Genomic DNA, 16,435 nt, shown 5'->3' with positions numbered 1-16,435 from the left:
TTCGTCTTCTGTCTTCTTCCTCTCCTTCGGCAGCGCTAGCCGCTGAGGCAGCAAACCCCAACTCTCTTTCTTACACTAAATTAGTTTTTGAGGAAAGAAAATGGAGCAGTATCTGTCTCACATACCACGACGGACACCTTAACCGCGCCGTAAGGGAAGGAATAAAGGAGGGAGTGAAAGAAGGAAGAAAGGTGCCGTAGTGGAGGTCTCCGGAATAATTTCTACCACCTGGGGATCTTTAACGTGCGCACACGGGCGCCTCTTGCGCTTTACCGCCATCAAAACGCGGCCGCCGCGGTCGGGGTCGAACCCTGGTAGAGAGAGAGAGAAACGAGAGAAACAACTTTATTGCCATAGATTGGTGGGATTTAGGGCAGGTGGGCTTGGTGTGGCCCCCAGGTGGGGGCGACTTCCTGGGCCAACGAAATGAGCGCCAGTTGGATGCTCTTGTCTGGCCTTTTGAGGAGTTGGTTCCATCCTTCTTCGGAGGGAGCTGGCAGTAAGGTTCGAGGGGGTGGATTTCCCGCGCAACCTCAGAGGATGTGAGCCTGGGTGGCGATTTCTCCCTGGTAACAATTTTGGCAGACGGGGTCGTATTCCCCGTCCGTGATGAGTGAAAGTCTAGAATAGCTAAGGATGGAGTGTCTGCAACCTGCGGAGCAAGGTGGCTTGCGCTCGATTCAAGTCGGGGTGTGGAGGCGGGAACTGGCGTCTCATCTCTCTGTAGAGGTTTTTAATTTCGGCAAAGGTGTGGGGAGCCTCGGCAAGAGCGTCTGGGTCCGTGGGGCCAGCCGCGCGGTTGGTTGGTCCTCGGGCTAATCGGTCGACCCCTTCGTTCCCAGAGTTTCCCGCGTGGGCGGGTACCCAGACCAGGTTGATCTTATGGTCGGGAGTGCAGCCGCGAAGGATGCGTGCAGCGGGGTGGCAGATAAAACCTGCTGAGTAATTTTGTATCGCTCTTTTGGAGTCGCTGAGGACTGTGCGCGTACGTGGCTCAGCAATGGCCAGCGCGATGGCGGTTTCTTCTGCCGCTGTCGGAGAGTGAGCTACTACTGTGGCGGCGGTGACGAGAGTAGATTGTGGCGTGGTTGCACAAGCCACGTATGTGTTTGCACTTTGCCGTGCAGCATCTACGTATATTGCGTGTTCGTCGGCAGGGTATGTGGCATCTAGTGCTTGGGCTTTCAGCTGACGGCGCGTATCATGGCGGCCAGGTAGAATGTTTTTGTGGATTGGTTTTATTACTAGGCGGCTATAAACCCCTATCAGAATGGGCGTCGTGGAGTGGACGTCGCCTATGGGGTTGACGTTGAGACGGTCAAGTATGAGCCGCCCGTGTTTAGTGCGGGAGAGGCGGTGAATTTGGGCGGTCTTGTGTGCCTCTGAGTTCTGTGAGCGTGTTGTAGATGCCGAGTTGGAGGAGGTGCTGTGTGCTGGCGTACTGAAGTAGCCCCAGTGCCGCTTTGTACGCTGAACGTATAATGCTGTTCACAGCTTCTTCGTCCTTCCGGCGGAGGTGATAGCAGGGGTAGGAGTAGACTATCCTGCTAATGAGGAAAGCTTGCGTGAGCCGACAGAGGTCATCCTCCTTCATACCTCTCCGGCGGGTGCTGATGCGGCGGATAAGGCCGTTGATCTGATTGGCTGTGGTGCGGAGGCGCTGAATGGCCCCCGAGTTTTGCGTGTTGTTCTGTATTAACATACCCAGAACGATGATGGTGCGGACCGGAGGTATAGGATGTGTGTCGACTTGAAGCACAATAGATTCTTGCGGGTCGGGTATGGGCAGGTGAGCTCGTCTGTGCCTGATGACTAGTAATTCGGACTTCGTGGAGGAGCATGTGAGCCCGTTCGCCTGTACAAAGGAGTGTACTTTATCGATTGCTGTTTGGAGGGAGTTTTGGATTTCCCCGTCAGAGCCAGAGTTGATCCACAGGGTAATGTCATCGGCATATATTGACTGTTTAATGTGAGGTATCTCTTCCAGGAGCGGAGGGAGGCCTCTCATTGTAGTGTTGAAAAGGAACGGAGATAGGACTGCTCCTTGTGGTGTTCCTCGGGTGCCTAGTGTGATCTTCTCGCTGTGGAGGTCTGCAATGTGAAGTTCTGCTGTACGGTTATGAAGAAAGTCGGCGATGTAGTTGTAAGTGCGAGTGCCTACATGCATTTGTGAGAGGTTTGCCAGGATGGAAGCATGTGACATGTTGTCGAAAGCCTTGCTGACATCTAGGCTTAGGATGGTTCGTGTAGCTCGGATGGGTCTCGGATCGAGGATGTCGTTTTGGATTTGCCACATAATGTCTTGAGTGGAGAGGCCGGTCCTGAAGCCGATCATAGTGGGAGGGAAAGGTCCTCTTGGTCTACTTGAGTGCGGAGTCTATTGAGTATGACGTGTTCCATGACCTTTCCCAGGCAGGACGTGAGCGAGATGGGCCGAACGTTGCCCAGCTCAAGTCGTTTGCCTGGCTTAGGTATGAAAATCACTTTGGCATGCTTCCAAGTGTCTGGAAGGCGACCCTCATGCCAGTGTTGGTTGAAGAGGTCCGTGAGTGCTTCGACGGACTGATCTTCGAGGTTACGAAGCATCTTGTTGTTTATGTGGTCGTCGCCAGCGGCCGCGGTGGTTTTAATCTGGTTGAGGGCGGCGCGGACTTCTCCTGCCGTGATGTCGGCGTCCATGTTGGTACTCCGGCTCGCTAGACGAGTGCCTTACCACATCGCCACCGTCTTAGAAGGTTGCTTTAGAGATATGTACTCGGGTGTCTATTCCTTCTGGGTGTACACCAAGATATCGGAGACAGGCATTTCCTTCTCTTAAAACCAATTTTCATTTCATTTAATTTTCCTTAAGACCCTTGCGGCGCGGTTCGGGTATCCACCAAGTTATGAGAAGATAGGCGGCGTTTCCTTTCCTTAAAACCAATTTTCTTTTCACTTTCCTTCCCTTACGGCGGTGGTGGTGGTGAAAAACATTTATCGTGTATTAAATTTTTACAGAGAGGTAATTGGGGTAGGCCCTATTGGCCCTATCCCCTAACAGTACTAGGTGGAGCCCCTAATCCGGGCCCCATTGGCAAGCAACGCCACCCGCGTCCGGTGAACCAAGGCCTTTTGGGTCTTTAGGTCCTGACAGCCGAGCAGGGCCGCCTCCCAGTCCTCTCTGATGGGGTTAGGGTTGGGGGGGGGGATAGATGGGTTTGACTGACACGCCCAATCCATGTGGAAGGTGTCACCCACCTCCCCACAGAACTGGCATGTGCCATCAAAGGATGTGTTGAAATGTTTAAGTACCGCCGGGCACAGTACAGTGCTAGTGAGAATTTTGATGAGGAGGCGCTCGTCAGCGCGATTCAGTCCCTTACAAGGGGCCAGGTAGCGCCGGTGCTCCTCCTTGTAGTAATCGGTGATGTGTTTGAAAGTAAGGGCCAGATTGTCTGATTGGAAGTAGGCTTCCAAGGACAAGGAGATAGCCCGGGGAGAGAGTGCGCGGGCTGCCTGATCGGCCTGATCGTGTCCTTGGAGTCCCTGGTGACCGGGGGCTCAAATCAGGTTACATGGAGTTGGATCTTACGGTTCGGGTGTCTGCCGAGATTTGTTTTTCCTGGCGCACTGTTTGTCGTCTAATTATTTGTTATTTCTGATATTTCATTTATTTCATTCCTTTTTTATTCTCGTTTCCGTGCTTATTTTTATTCTTTTTATTACGGAGTCTGCGGCCACCTGCGCTGCGCGTGACGTCGCTCAGTTTTGCGCATACGCAGAAGTTGTAAATCTGGCCTTCAGCTCACGCGAAGCGCGGTGTTGACTAGCCCAGTGAAGCTTTTCGCTTGAGTAAAGCGAGGGCTTGTAAAGCAGAGGGTAAAATTTGTAAATTGGGTTTTGAGAAAACGAAATGCGCAGTATCTGTTTCACACATGTCGGTAGACACCTCAACCAGAGGCAAGGCGCATAACTACCCTAGCTATTGGAACAATGGACGCCTCAATCGTGCTTTAAGCTATGTGGCGGTAGCGACAGAGAGAGATAGAGAGAAACAACTTTATTGCCATAGATTTGCGGCATTTAGGGCAGGTCGGCTTGGTGTGGGCCCCAGGTGGGGGCGACTTCCTGGGACCACGAAATGAGTGCCAGTTGGATGCTCTTGTAGCGAGAAATGGGCACTGCATGCTCTGGCATTGACAACGTTGTTCCAGAAACGTTGCCACTTGCCAGAGTGCCAGGGTTATTGGGGTGTTTAATGTAGATATAAAGACAAGCGGGAATTTCTTACCACTTATGCGGGAGAACATCCTGTTCCTCTCGCTCGTTACGGCTCCCCCAGCTGTGACAACTTTGTGAAATACTTGCGCAGCCCTCGTCTTTGAGAACAAGCCATTGATTGGTGCAGCAAGTCGAGCATACATCCGTCTATATCCATTCCGCCATTTTCCTCTTTCGCCCCATGTGCCGACAGCCACCGCAGCGAGCAGTCCGGCGTTATCTCCCGCAATGAGCGCGACCAGGTCTAGAGACGAGGGGTTTCCGGTGTTACACTCCTGCGTGCCTGCCCCACGAGTCGGGTGTTATTAAGCACAGGCTTCGGCAACACGTGTCTACCATCAGCTGGCCACGGGGCAACCCGTGCTGACCTTCCACAGCCTACGCGACCTGGCCGGTATTCTCCTCACTAAAGCTCTAACATGTGACAGAGGCGTGGCCACAAGTGGAAGAAAGTTTGAGATTGTGCGCCAAAGTGAACGTTCAGGCCACTCCCTCTTGGGAGACGCCGTCCTCTGCCTAGGGACTCTAGGGAATGAGAGCCCTCTAACTCGGCTGTGAGTGTGGCCGAGAGACTCTCCCGTTGACTCTCCCGTTCGCTCTTACGCTTGTAAAAATGAAAATAAACCCACTCGTAATCTTCCTCCCATCACCCAACTCATTCACTCGACGGCACTCCGGTCCTGGTAGTGGGAACGGGTGTCGATTTGAACGCGGTTCAGTCAAGCAGCAGCGTCAAGCGAGCAGCAGCTAGTAGCGACCTCAGAACCCCCGTCTCCAACTGGTTGGCAGCAGTGTGATGAATAGGGCCCGGAAATTTAGGCATTTGCCTAAACATGCCTATAAATGCCTAAACGGGGGATTTTTGCACTTGCCTGCCTTTTTGTCATTTTTTAGAAAAATCTACCTATTTAACCACTTTTTGCCTATAAATGCCTAAATCCGGCACTTCGGTCCTCGGTCTGTCTATGTATGGTGAAAAGCACGCGCCGATGCACGCGCAAAAGGCCGAATGTTTTTCTAGAATAGTAACTTGAACGTAGTGTAACGAAGTCTTTATCTCGAAGTGTAGCAAGAGGCGAGTTTGGAAAGAGACCTGACATATTGCAATCTTCTCAACATTGACGGAAAGAATGATAAAGTTGGAAAAGGCTGGACTCTCAATAGATGAATCGTCGAATTTAGTGGCAGAAGTACCGCAGCGCTTCGGGGACTGGAAGGAAAGGGCGCTTCTGCTTCTACGAAGATGCAACAATTGGTAGAAAAAAATAGATGCCTAGAAACAATTATCCGAATCAGAGACTTTCAACGCGGAGACGATATGGCCAGATCACCTGAAGGCCTAAGTCTTTATCAACTTTCATGTTTTAGGTTCGCGCCACTAACTTCATGTGACGTCAAAAGAAGCCTTTTAAAGTACAAAGCTATGGTTAGCGAAAACCAAAGGAGCTTCAAGTTCGAAAACCTGAGAATGCGCTTTATTGCTTCAGTTGAGGACTGCTTACGCTCCGTGCTTGACTTACAAATCTTGTACTTATGAATAAAGAGTATCATTCAAAGCGCCTATTTTTGCTTTATAGCGCCTATTTCAATATTTTTTTAGAGCCTAGATGCCTGCCTATTTCTGGGTTCTTTAGTGCCTAAATTTCCATGCCCTAGTGATGAACCAGGTGGCATGGAGCTGCATCTGCGTGTGAGTGTTTGGTTTTGCTTTGGATCCTCCAGGCTTCAAATTCTGGGTTAAAAGTTGGAACTGCTGGGTGATCTAGTGTCTGTAGCACAGGGGTAGTTGCTAAGAATCGCCATGAGCGAGCAATGCCAATATTTTAAAGCAGCGACCGTGGACCAGACGAGGCTGTCGAGGACAGAACTGTTGTTCTTTTGCGACGAGTTAGGAGTGGATGTGGAGGAAAAGGCGAAAGATTCGGATATTTTAAACGCAGAAAGAGGATGACTTTGAAATTGCGTGGGATAATACGCACAGGCGGGTAAACGAAGAGGAGCGTAAAAGAGCTGAGGAAACTGAAATACGGGAACTAGAAGCACAGCTACAGGAGCGTAAAATAGCTCGGGAAGAGGCTATGGAGAAACTAGCTGCGTAGTTAAGAGCTTAAACTTGAGGTTGAGAAAAGGCGGCTCGAAAAGCTCAACGGGCTTAATGGGAAGGAAATAGCAATGAGCGGCGCTACCTCCATCGAGACAGAGTCCTGAACGTTCCAGTCCATCGCCGAGTTGGACAGACGTGACGCCATAAGACCGGATTGCGAAATGGCACACAACCGGTATGGGTGGTACACGACAAAGCGCGGCCCAAATGGAGTGTCTACATAGACCGTCTCCGAGTTAGCTAAGTGTAACTCCGCGAGAGCTCATTCAGAAAACGTGTGGAAAGGGCATGGATGGCGTCCGACAAAGCTGAGCCAGGAGAGTCCCCTAAGTAGCTAAACAGACCGCCGCCCCGTTCGATTGTCGCAAACCTGCGATGAAGGGCCGAGAAACGGCGTCTCCAGCACGGACAGTTTAGAAAAAAAAGAGCTCCGAAGAGAGGCTGTACAGTGACAGTAGGAAACGTCGTCGACGTTGGTTAAGCGCGAGAACCCTAAAAAGGGGCCTGTGCAGGCGACTAACCGGCACGGGTGTGAAGGGGATAATTTTCCCAAAGGCAGAGGTTTCGAAAGGAAAACAAAGGGAAGCACTTTTGGGATTGTGAATCGTGCCAACTGCGAGTTGAGGCATCACTGCACTTTTAGTGAACAAGCCAGTGTTGTGGCTACCTCGGTGAAGCTGGCGTATGAAGAGTGTGAAGCGGCTGTTGGGTTAAAACACAGTATTGAAAGCCATGCTGAGACAGAGGACGAGAGTATGATTCTAGATGAGCAGTGCGTTTCAGGGGAAAGAACTAAGGCCCATAAGCAAGTGGCGGAGGGCTGTCTTCAGGAGAGCGAACTACACAACTAGGGGCAGCTGAAGGTCCGTCTGTCAGCTGTCTAGACAGGACCTTCTGTTGCGAAGGCAAAGAGGTTAACTTGTCGCCTAGGGAAGAATGAGACACGTCATGTCAAGGACTAGAAAAGACAATTGGGTTCAGGCGATGCACGCGGAAAGGTCTAAGTGAAAATGCGAAAGGGCTAGGACAACAAGGAAGCAGATGGAATGCCAGGCCCTAAGTTCACGTTCGCGGGCAGGTGCTTATGTTAGCACAGATGGAAATGCGGCAGAAAGTAAAGAAAAACCTTCCCGCATTGGTCTTCATAATTTTGGGGCTAAAATTACTGGGCAGGCGACACGCGTGGATTGTTCTAAACTCGACCACGGTAACAAAGAAAAGACCGCATCTTCCAATCAGACAGGAGCGAGATTTTTCAAAGGTGATCGGCCAGCGGAAAAACCCAGACCACCCCTACCTGACAAGAAGGCGGTAAGGAAAAAGGCAAAGTGGCCAGAGAGATCCGAAGGCTATGGGATGCGCGGCCCTCACCGCTTGTGAGCACAGGGATTGAGCAACAAAGACCACGCATGCACGCATGTTCAGCGCGTGCCATTCACAAGAAGGATGCGCTCTTCACTTTTGGCACTGTATTGCAGGAAGCGTGCAGGGCGAAAGGGTAGCCGTGCTTCGTGCTGGGGGCTCGAAAAAAGTCACTTCTCGCGCTGGTCGCTGTTTGTCGACAAGAGCCGGTTCTCGACTTTGCATGCGCTACCAAGGCTTTCTGAGCGCGTCGAAGGTGCGCGGCGGTGGTGGTGAAAAACATTTATCGTCTATTAAATTTTTGTAGAGATGATTGGGGTAGGACCCTATTGGCCCTTTCCCCTCACAAAACTAGGTGGAGCCCCTATTCCGGCTCCCCATTGGCAAGCAACGCCGCCTGCATCCGTTAAAGCCAGGCTTTTTGGGTCTTTAGGTCTGAACAGCCGAGCAGGGCCGCCTCCCTGTCTTCTTTAGTGGGGTTGGGGTTAGGGGGGATAGATGGGTTGGACTGACACGCCCAAACCATGTGGAAGGTTTCAGCCACCGCCCCATAGATGTGGCATGCGCCATCAATTGTGTTGAAGCGTTTAAGCACGACCAGTGTTAGTGAGAATTTTGATGAGGAAGCGCTCGTCAGCGCGATCCAGTCCATTACAAGGGGCCGGGTAGCGCCGGTGCTCCTCCATGCAGTAATCGGTGATGTGTTTGAATGTAAGAGCCAGACTGTCTGATTGGAGTAGGCTTCCAAAGACAGGGAGATAGCCCGGGGAGAGAGTGCGCGGGCGGCCTGATCAGCCTGTTCGTTTCCCTAGTCCCTGGTGACCGGGGGCCCAGATCAGGTTACCTGGAGTTGGATCTTCGCATCGGAAGCTATATTGCAGTATGCACCAGGCAAGCGGGGGAGCCCAGCCCAGCCCATAATTCCGACAAGCCCCTCACGAGTCGGTGATGATGTGTTTAGACTTTGGATTAGTAAGAGCCAGAGCAATGGCAATCTCCTCTTCGTATGTTGCGCTGTAGGCTTTGAAAGTGAGGCCGTTAACTGTTTTTGTTGTCTACGACTGCGGCCGTCTACCACCCTCCGTGGTGTGGCCGGCAACGTCCACGTAATACACGTGTTATTGGTTACCATAGTATCGCGCCAACGCTCCCGCGCTCGCCTGGCGACGACCACTATGGTCTTCGCTGGACATGCGGCTGGAAAGGAGCCCGAACCGGACGGTGCCTTTCTAGGACTCTGGCACTACCTTTCCTCAATGTGGTTGTCGAATTTGATGTGTAGCCGGTCCAAGAGGGAGCGACCGGACGTGGTCTGTGCAAGACGCGTGTATTGGTTGACTACGTGGGCTTCTCGAAGCTCCCGGAATGTGTTCACCACGGCTAAGGCCAGAAGTCTCGGGTTGGACTTGGTGACAGCGAGGTCGAGAGCCCGCTTGATGACTTTACGTGGATGACCACAGTTGGTCATCATCGTCTTTGCGCAGGTTCAACTAGGGTGTTGAGTACAGGATTCTACTCGTTATGAAAGCATGGGCAAGCCGCATTGCATCCTTCCTTCGTAATCCGTCCCGCTTGTTGGAGATCCGGCCGACCATGCGGCCCAACTGGTTTCCCACCGTGCGAAGTTTGGCTAGGGTGGTGTCGACCCTGCGTTGGAGGTGTATGAAGAGGCCAGGGACGGGGATCTCCTTGGCGTCCCGGATATGTCCCGAGGGGAGACTGATGTGAAGGGGAGTTGCTTCCCGAGGATACGGACGTACGTGAACAAATTCTGATTTAGCTTTGGCGCACTGGAGTCCGCAGTAGGCCGCGTAGTCGTCGACAAGCATCGCCGCTCCTTGCAGGCAGGATTGCATGTGGCCCAGGTTAAATTGCGTGGCCCAGATTGTTATCTCATCCGCATAAAGAACGTGATGTTTCCCGGGCAAAGAAGACAATTTGGACGGAAGTTGAAGCATTGCCAAATTGAAGAGCAGGGGAGACAGGACCGCGTCTTGAGGTGTTCCCCTCGAGCCGATGGTGTATGTCCCGTGTTACCCATCTTTTATGCGTATATAGGCTTGACGGTCTATAAGAATTTGTTTTATGTAATGGAACGTTTTGTGGCCACAGCTGGTGTTATTGAGGGGGGCCAGGATTACTTCGTGTTCGACGTTGTCGAACGCGCCTTTAAGATCCAAGGCCAGGACCGCGTTGTTGTTGAGGGGCTATTCGACAGGATTTAAGATGTCCCGGTAGAGCTGGAGAAGTGTATCCTGTGCTGACTTGTGAGGGCAAAAGCCGAATATGGTGTCCGCGAAATGTGCTGTGTTTCGAGAAAATCGGAGAGTCTGTCGTGCACCATCGACTCCATCAGCTTGCCGACACAAGACGTGAGGGAGAAGGGGTGAAGGTTCTCCGCATCAATCGGTTGGCCGGTCTTCGGGATGAAGGTCACGAGAGCCGACTTCCAGTAGAGAGGGAGAGGAGTCTTTCCGTCCCAAATGCAATTTATGTATTTGAGGAGCGTGGCGTATTCTGCGTCGGGAAGGTTGGCCAAGAGCTTGACCATAACCTTGTCGCGCCCAAGTGCAGTGCTCCGCTTCATCTTGCTTAAGTCCACCCGGGGGTCGTGGAGCTGGAACGGGGGGTCCAGCTCCGTGTTCTCTGCGCCTACTTACGCGTACGCCGCCGGCCGGGGGTCCTTAGGGGTGCACAGATATCGATTCCTGAGTGTGTGCGCTAGCTGTGTTGTCGTTACTGTAAAGTTGTGCATGGCCTTATGTTAGTGGCGTTGGGTTTCCGTCGAGACGACAGAAGGGTTAGCAAATTGTTTTTTTCAGTGGCGTTTTGTCACGACTTGACAGCAGTACCATCAGTGAGAGCGCGACCCCAGCGGGCGCGTCTGAAGGGCTAATGCGTTCTACGCGGTGGAGGGTGGCCAGCTTTCACCCCCGCGTAACGATTCGAAGTAGCTTTTTTATGCCTCTTTTTGTGCGTGTGTGTGTGAAATGGTGGAGGAAAGGGCTACTTTGTTTTGCGCTAAAGGTTTGTACTCTATCGAATATGGTTTTGCTTTCTCATTACTTCGACATATATTATAGCATCAGTGACGTAGAAATGAGTGTCAATTTGCCGTGCAACCAAGAAATGGCACTCACAGGAGTGCAGCTAAGACTCCTGAGTAGACGATGCGCTGCTTGTTGAGGTGGAACCGTTCCGAGCAAACATATTCTTTGTGTTGGAATTTACCACGCGTTTCCTTTTGTATCTTTAGTAGATTAATACGTGTCATATTTTGTTGAGATACTACGGGCTCGTTGCTGCACTAGCAGCAGCGTAGCTAATGCGTTGCTAAGGCAAAGGAAGTACATGTATTTGTGCTCATTAGTGTACTCGTGTTTACTGGCACATGGTTGGTTAACCGATTGTTTTACTCGGAGACAAACCGAATGAAGTGAGGCTGCAGAACTTTGTGGAGAACAGCTGTAGCAGCTTTGTGTATAGAGGATGCTGACAGGTGCAGAACTGACACAGTGAGTTTAAGAGCAGTCTTTCGCCAGTATTGGAATGAGTACCTATTCCGATGCTCGGTCGCATCTTTGTGAGTTTGACTGGAACAGCTGATTCTCAGGTTCCAGCGAACAATGCTTCTTCGAGAAGAGCCAGTGTATTAAAATTAGCGTGGGCCACATTTTAAGCAAACTTTGGGTATTCGGGTGGTGTAGCGAAATCTGAGTTTGATTGATACGGCTATGGAGTTTCTATTCAAAATTTGTACCCTTGACACACCACCGCTTGTCGTACAACGTGGCAGTCTGTCTTTGACAACTTCAGATGTGACGCGGACGCTGGCTTTGACCGTGAATTCGGGTAAAATTGAGTGGTCAGTATTCTGGAGAAGGATGTTGTTTGGAACTAGAAGGAAGCCTGGTGGGTCTTGAGTGAATTCCAAGCACTTGCGCGTGGAGCGGTGCTTTGTTGTTTGGAACATCCCATCTACGCTTTCCTTTGTTGGTGCTTTGGGTTTGCCTCAGGAGTTGATGCTGCAAGCCAGTATATCAACGTGGACGCAAGCCGATCTCTTCCTGCCCAGTGGTCGGGACCCCTGGCCATTAGAGATTTTCCGGGTCGCGGATGAGTTGTTGAGATCGGCGTCAGCGGGTCTCGCTTGGAAGCAGCCAGCACACATGTTTCTCATGTTTGGCTCCGAGTACGTGCAGTCTACTCGGCGACAGTTGCTTCAAGACCTGCCCTAATGGACCACGAGGAGATGGTCTGGTCCTCATGTGGCTTCAATCAACGGGCTCTGCTGCGTCGGAGTGCGGCCGTCTTCCACTGAAAGGAACGTCGGGCCTAAGTTTGGGCTCAAAAGCGCCAATTTTCCTGTGTCGCCCCAGGTGTCGACAGCCATCGCAGCGAGCAGTCGGGCGTTATCTCCCTGTGACGAGGTGAAGACTGCAGGTCAAATTTACGCATTAACATTCATGAGTTATAGGAAAGAAATAAACGAGGCGGCATTTGCAGGAAAGGAAAATCTAATTGAAGTATTGAAATGAAACGGGGGAAAAAACAGACAAGAGAGAGAACAAAGAGGAAAAAGGAAAGGAAAAGAAACACTCGCGAGAAGACAGTCAAAAAGGAAAGTCACACTTAAGTTTCTTTGTGTCCCGGTGATGAGCCTGGTGCGTCGATCGAGGAGGCGTGGCTGGGCGTCGGGGCAGACTTTAGGCACGTGTGTCGGGTTCCCTTCGTTGACACCCGGTTGGCAGCGTTCCACACGGCGGCCTCAACGCTGCCGAAGAAAATAGCGTCTGTGTGCTCCGGGCACGGCCCCCAGGTCAGGTAGCCCGGGTGCGCCACGGAGATGTTAGAGGCGGCCCGTGTCGAGAAGCTGTCGGCTGGGCGGGAAGAGAGGCGCCTGGATGTGACGGCCGAGGCTCCCGACGACGGCTGTCCGGGTCTGGTCACCCGGACGTCTGCAGCTGAGGCCCAAGCCTGGTAACTCGGGGCGCCAGCAGAACAGGTCCACCTCCGTCGCTGACTGCCGTCTTCCTCTTCTGCTCCCGCACGTTCTCTCTGCCACGTATTCCTTTCCTTTTCTTCTTCGTCCGCCTCCCGTGCGTCTTCTGTAACCGCAGTGTGGCGCTGGCTCCTTACACTCCCCTAATGAGCGCGACCAGATCTGGAGATGAGGGGTTTCCGGTGTTGCTGTCCTGTGTGCCTGCACCACGAGTCGAGTGCTATTAAGCACAGGTTTCGGCAACACGTGCCTATTATCAGGTGGCCATGGAGCAACCAGTGCTGACCTACCACAGCCTACGCGACCTCGCCGGCATTCTCCTCACTCAAGCTCGAACATGTGCCAGAGGCGTGGCCACAAGTGGGACAAAGTGGGAGATTGCGCGCGAAGGTGAATCTTCAGTCCACTCCCTCCTGGGTGAAGCCGTCCTCTGCCTAGGGACTCTAGGGAATGAGAGCCCTCTTTAACTCGACTGTGAGTGTGGCCGAAAGACTCTCCCGTTTGCTCTTACGCTTGTAAAAATGTAACTAAATCGACTCGTAATTTTCCTCCCATCACCCAAATATTTCACTCAACGACACTCCTGTCCTGGTTGTGGGAACCGGTGTCGACTTAGCCGCGGTACCGTCAAGCAGCAGCAGCTAGTAGCGATTCCGAACCCCCATCCTGAAGAAGCCTTAGGAGCGCGACGCTGGCGCAATTCTTAACGCCCAGTACGTACGGTAGGTACCCAGAGGACGAAGTAAATTTGCTCATAGGTTCGAATGCGGCAAAGGAAGCTCACAAGTTCGAATGCGGCTAGGTTCGAAGCTTATTGGGGTTTACGTCCCAAAGCGACTCAGGCTATGAGGGTCGCCGTAGTGAAGGGCTCCGGAAATTTCGACCACCTGGGGTTCTTTAACGCGCACTGACATCGCACAGCACACGGGCGTCTAGAATTTTGCCTCCACCGAAATTCAGCTGCCGCGGCTGGGATCGAACCCGCGTTTTTCGGGCCAGCAGCCGAGCGCCATAACCACTGAGCCACCGCGGCGTAACCTAGCATGTTACGTTATTTCCAACATAACAAGAACTTCATTGCGATGACTGGAGTGCTTCTCTAACTTCTAATGATAATTCAGCTGATGAACTACTTATCGCACCACGTGTTAATCACGAGCCATTCTGCACGGTTGGTTGAAGTCACTAAAGCAGCAGGAAACTTTTTCCATGAAAACAGTGAGGCACTGCTATCAAACTGAGTCAGCCTATCCGAAGCTGAGCTATAAGGAGTATTTAAGCGATATTTGTACACAGATAATCAAATAGTTCTCGTGAGAATCTTGTTTACTTGATTGGCTTTGCATGAGTGTTACCACATGGGCTTTTGCTGTACCACCTGCTGTAAACTTTCTGAGCCTATAATTGAGCCGTTTCATTTCCTTCAGTAATGTTGTCATGTAAAATGTTGATGTTGCATTAATGTGGTGCAGTACAGTGAATAATATATTAGTTCCCTTTTCATGCTTTTCGCCTGGAGGCTAACACCATGCAATGTTTCGTGTTACTGGGTTCGAGCTTACGTTACTTCTAATCGGCGGTTTACGCAAAATTTTCATTTTCCGAAGTCAGTGCAATCCTGGATCTTTTCTTTGTGTTTCGCTTCTAATGTTTCAGGAGTCACCTGGATTAAAAATTTCATATGGACAGTTGTGTGTAGCTGTGTATTTTGTGCTCCCGACCTGTACTCTAGATCTGAAATTCGGTTTGGGTGTGGGACGATGTTTTCAGCAAGTTGAAAAAACTGGCAAAACCGTGCCGCTCTCTCTGGTCTATGGTTATGGCTGGGGTATTCAGCTTTTCTAGCTCTTAAGAAATAATAATGCAAAAGTTTAAGAATAATGTGCAACGGAGGACAAAAACTTCGCGAAAACAAGTTTTAAGCACCTTCTTACCTTTTCAAGTTAATCTTTAGAGCGATGAAGTCCTTCGTTCAACCGCCGCGACTGCGAAAATTTTACCACGATTCCAAAGTCTAAAGACACATGAGGAGCGAGTCAGCAAAGACGCCTCTTAGGGCGGGATTTGATTCACCCGGAATATTTACGGAATACTTGCAATTATGCTTTCAAAATAACGTCAGATTCTTTAAGATGCTTTCTAAAATAGTACGAATTCTTTCTTGAAGCTCACTTAGACAAAGATTGAATAAATCTGCGTCATCGTGCTTTAGAGTACTGAATATTGATTCACCACGGGCATGGTGAAGCACTAGCTGAATGTATTCCATGGACTACCCGAAATAAGTCATAGAGAGACCATCATCTCCATCGCTTAATGTAATCATTCGTTGGCATGATCACTGATCCATAAATTTCAAGCTAAACCCTTGGCTATGCTCACTTCCACAGTAGTTAATAAAAATATATATTCCTTGAGACCACGAAAAACCAATAAAAAAGTGTCTCTCTCAAGCAGCAATGAAATTTGAATTAGCCAGGCAATAAAGGCGCTGCGTATGCATCACTCCGAAGCGCCAAGCTTTTCCCAGTCTAAAACATGCGAAAAAAAATGCACAATGCGCATTAAAGCAAATCTCCCAGCATTTTCGCGGCCACTGTCGTGTTGCGGAAACTTCACGCGTTGAGATGACATCGTTAACTAAAAACCCCAATCTTTACCAGGCTCGATTGTAAAAGAATAGCACCATAAAAAGTACGTCCGTGAAAATGCAACCCTAGTTAAAATTGCTTTTAACGGAGCGTTACTCTGCCGAAAAATATTGAAGATTGTACATATGTAAAGTAACTATTATGCTAATAAAATCTCTGCCCTGTTTAGGAGGATGGTATTAAAATATCAAGGCCAATGTGGGCTATATACAGCAGCTGTGATTGTTCATATCTCAAGCGCTTACGTTTAGCGTTTTCGCTGTTCAAACTAGAAGGTGATAAATGTGGTTTTTGGTATAGTCGACACTATAGAATCTCATTCTAGTGGTTCTGTTCAATATTAGACCGGGAAAAAAAGCGCCAACTTAGGTGTGCTAACGGCTGCTTGCGAACACAACGGTCCGCTGAGCGCACGTTCGCCTTCAAAGCGTGCCGTGCGCAGCGCGCACAGCCGGCGGCCCAGTACAATCGAGGAGGAATGAGCGGGAATAGAGGAGATTGTCGCTGCTTTCAATATCAAGGGGCATTATCGCAGACGGGGAAGTAGCGTCACCCGTCACATGACCTCTGCACGATGGCAGCCTTCGCCTGGCTGCGCTTAAGAACGCGTGTCCACATGATGCTGCAGCCTACAGGTTGTTAAAAAAATGAATCATACACTCTGCTCGCCAAGAGTAGATGGGAAATTCGTAAATTAAAAATTCTCAGGATGATTACGGTACTTGCTGACGCGAAATTTGAGAGCAGCTCTGTCTGCTTCTACGGCGCGAACGGCATGGTCCTCCCGTAGGCGCCGTCTAGCTTCTACTTCACCACCGCGAGCTCTTTGATCCTCTCGGAGGGAGAGGGTTTATACTAAGAATACTAGGAAGCTGTGAGCGGAGTGGCTGAAGCGGACAGCCTATCGCATGCACCACATTTCACAGCACCGCCCGCCACCAGAGCGGAGCGTGGCGCGGCTGCGATGTACTGCGATGAGGCCGCCCGTGGGCGCGTTCTGCCAGTGACAGACAACCCCGCCCTAGCCACCGTACCTGCTATCAGGCTGGGTGATGA

At 50.9% G+C, this 16,435-nt stretch overlaps 1 protein-coding gene across 1 annotated transcript in view; it reads left to right on the top strand.

The window, feature by feature from the left end:
* LOC149346289 (calcium-activated chloride channel regulator 3A-1-like) overlaps nt 1-16,435 on the top strand; it is a 297,787-nt gene that overhangs the window by 57,526 nt on the left and 223,826 nt on the right. The window lies entirely within an intron of this gene.

Source organism: Amblyomma mixtum, chromosome 4 (assembly GCF_055824585.1).
Source record: "Amblyomma mixtum isolate Tamu chromosome 4, ASM5582458v1, whole genome shotgun sequence".
NCBI lineage: Eukaryota > Metazoa > Arthropoda > Arachnida > Ixodida > Ixodidae > Amblyomma > Amblyomma mixtum.
The sequence above is the reverse complement of the archived record's forward strand: the minus strand, read 5'-3'. Positions and strand labels throughout refer to the sequence as shown.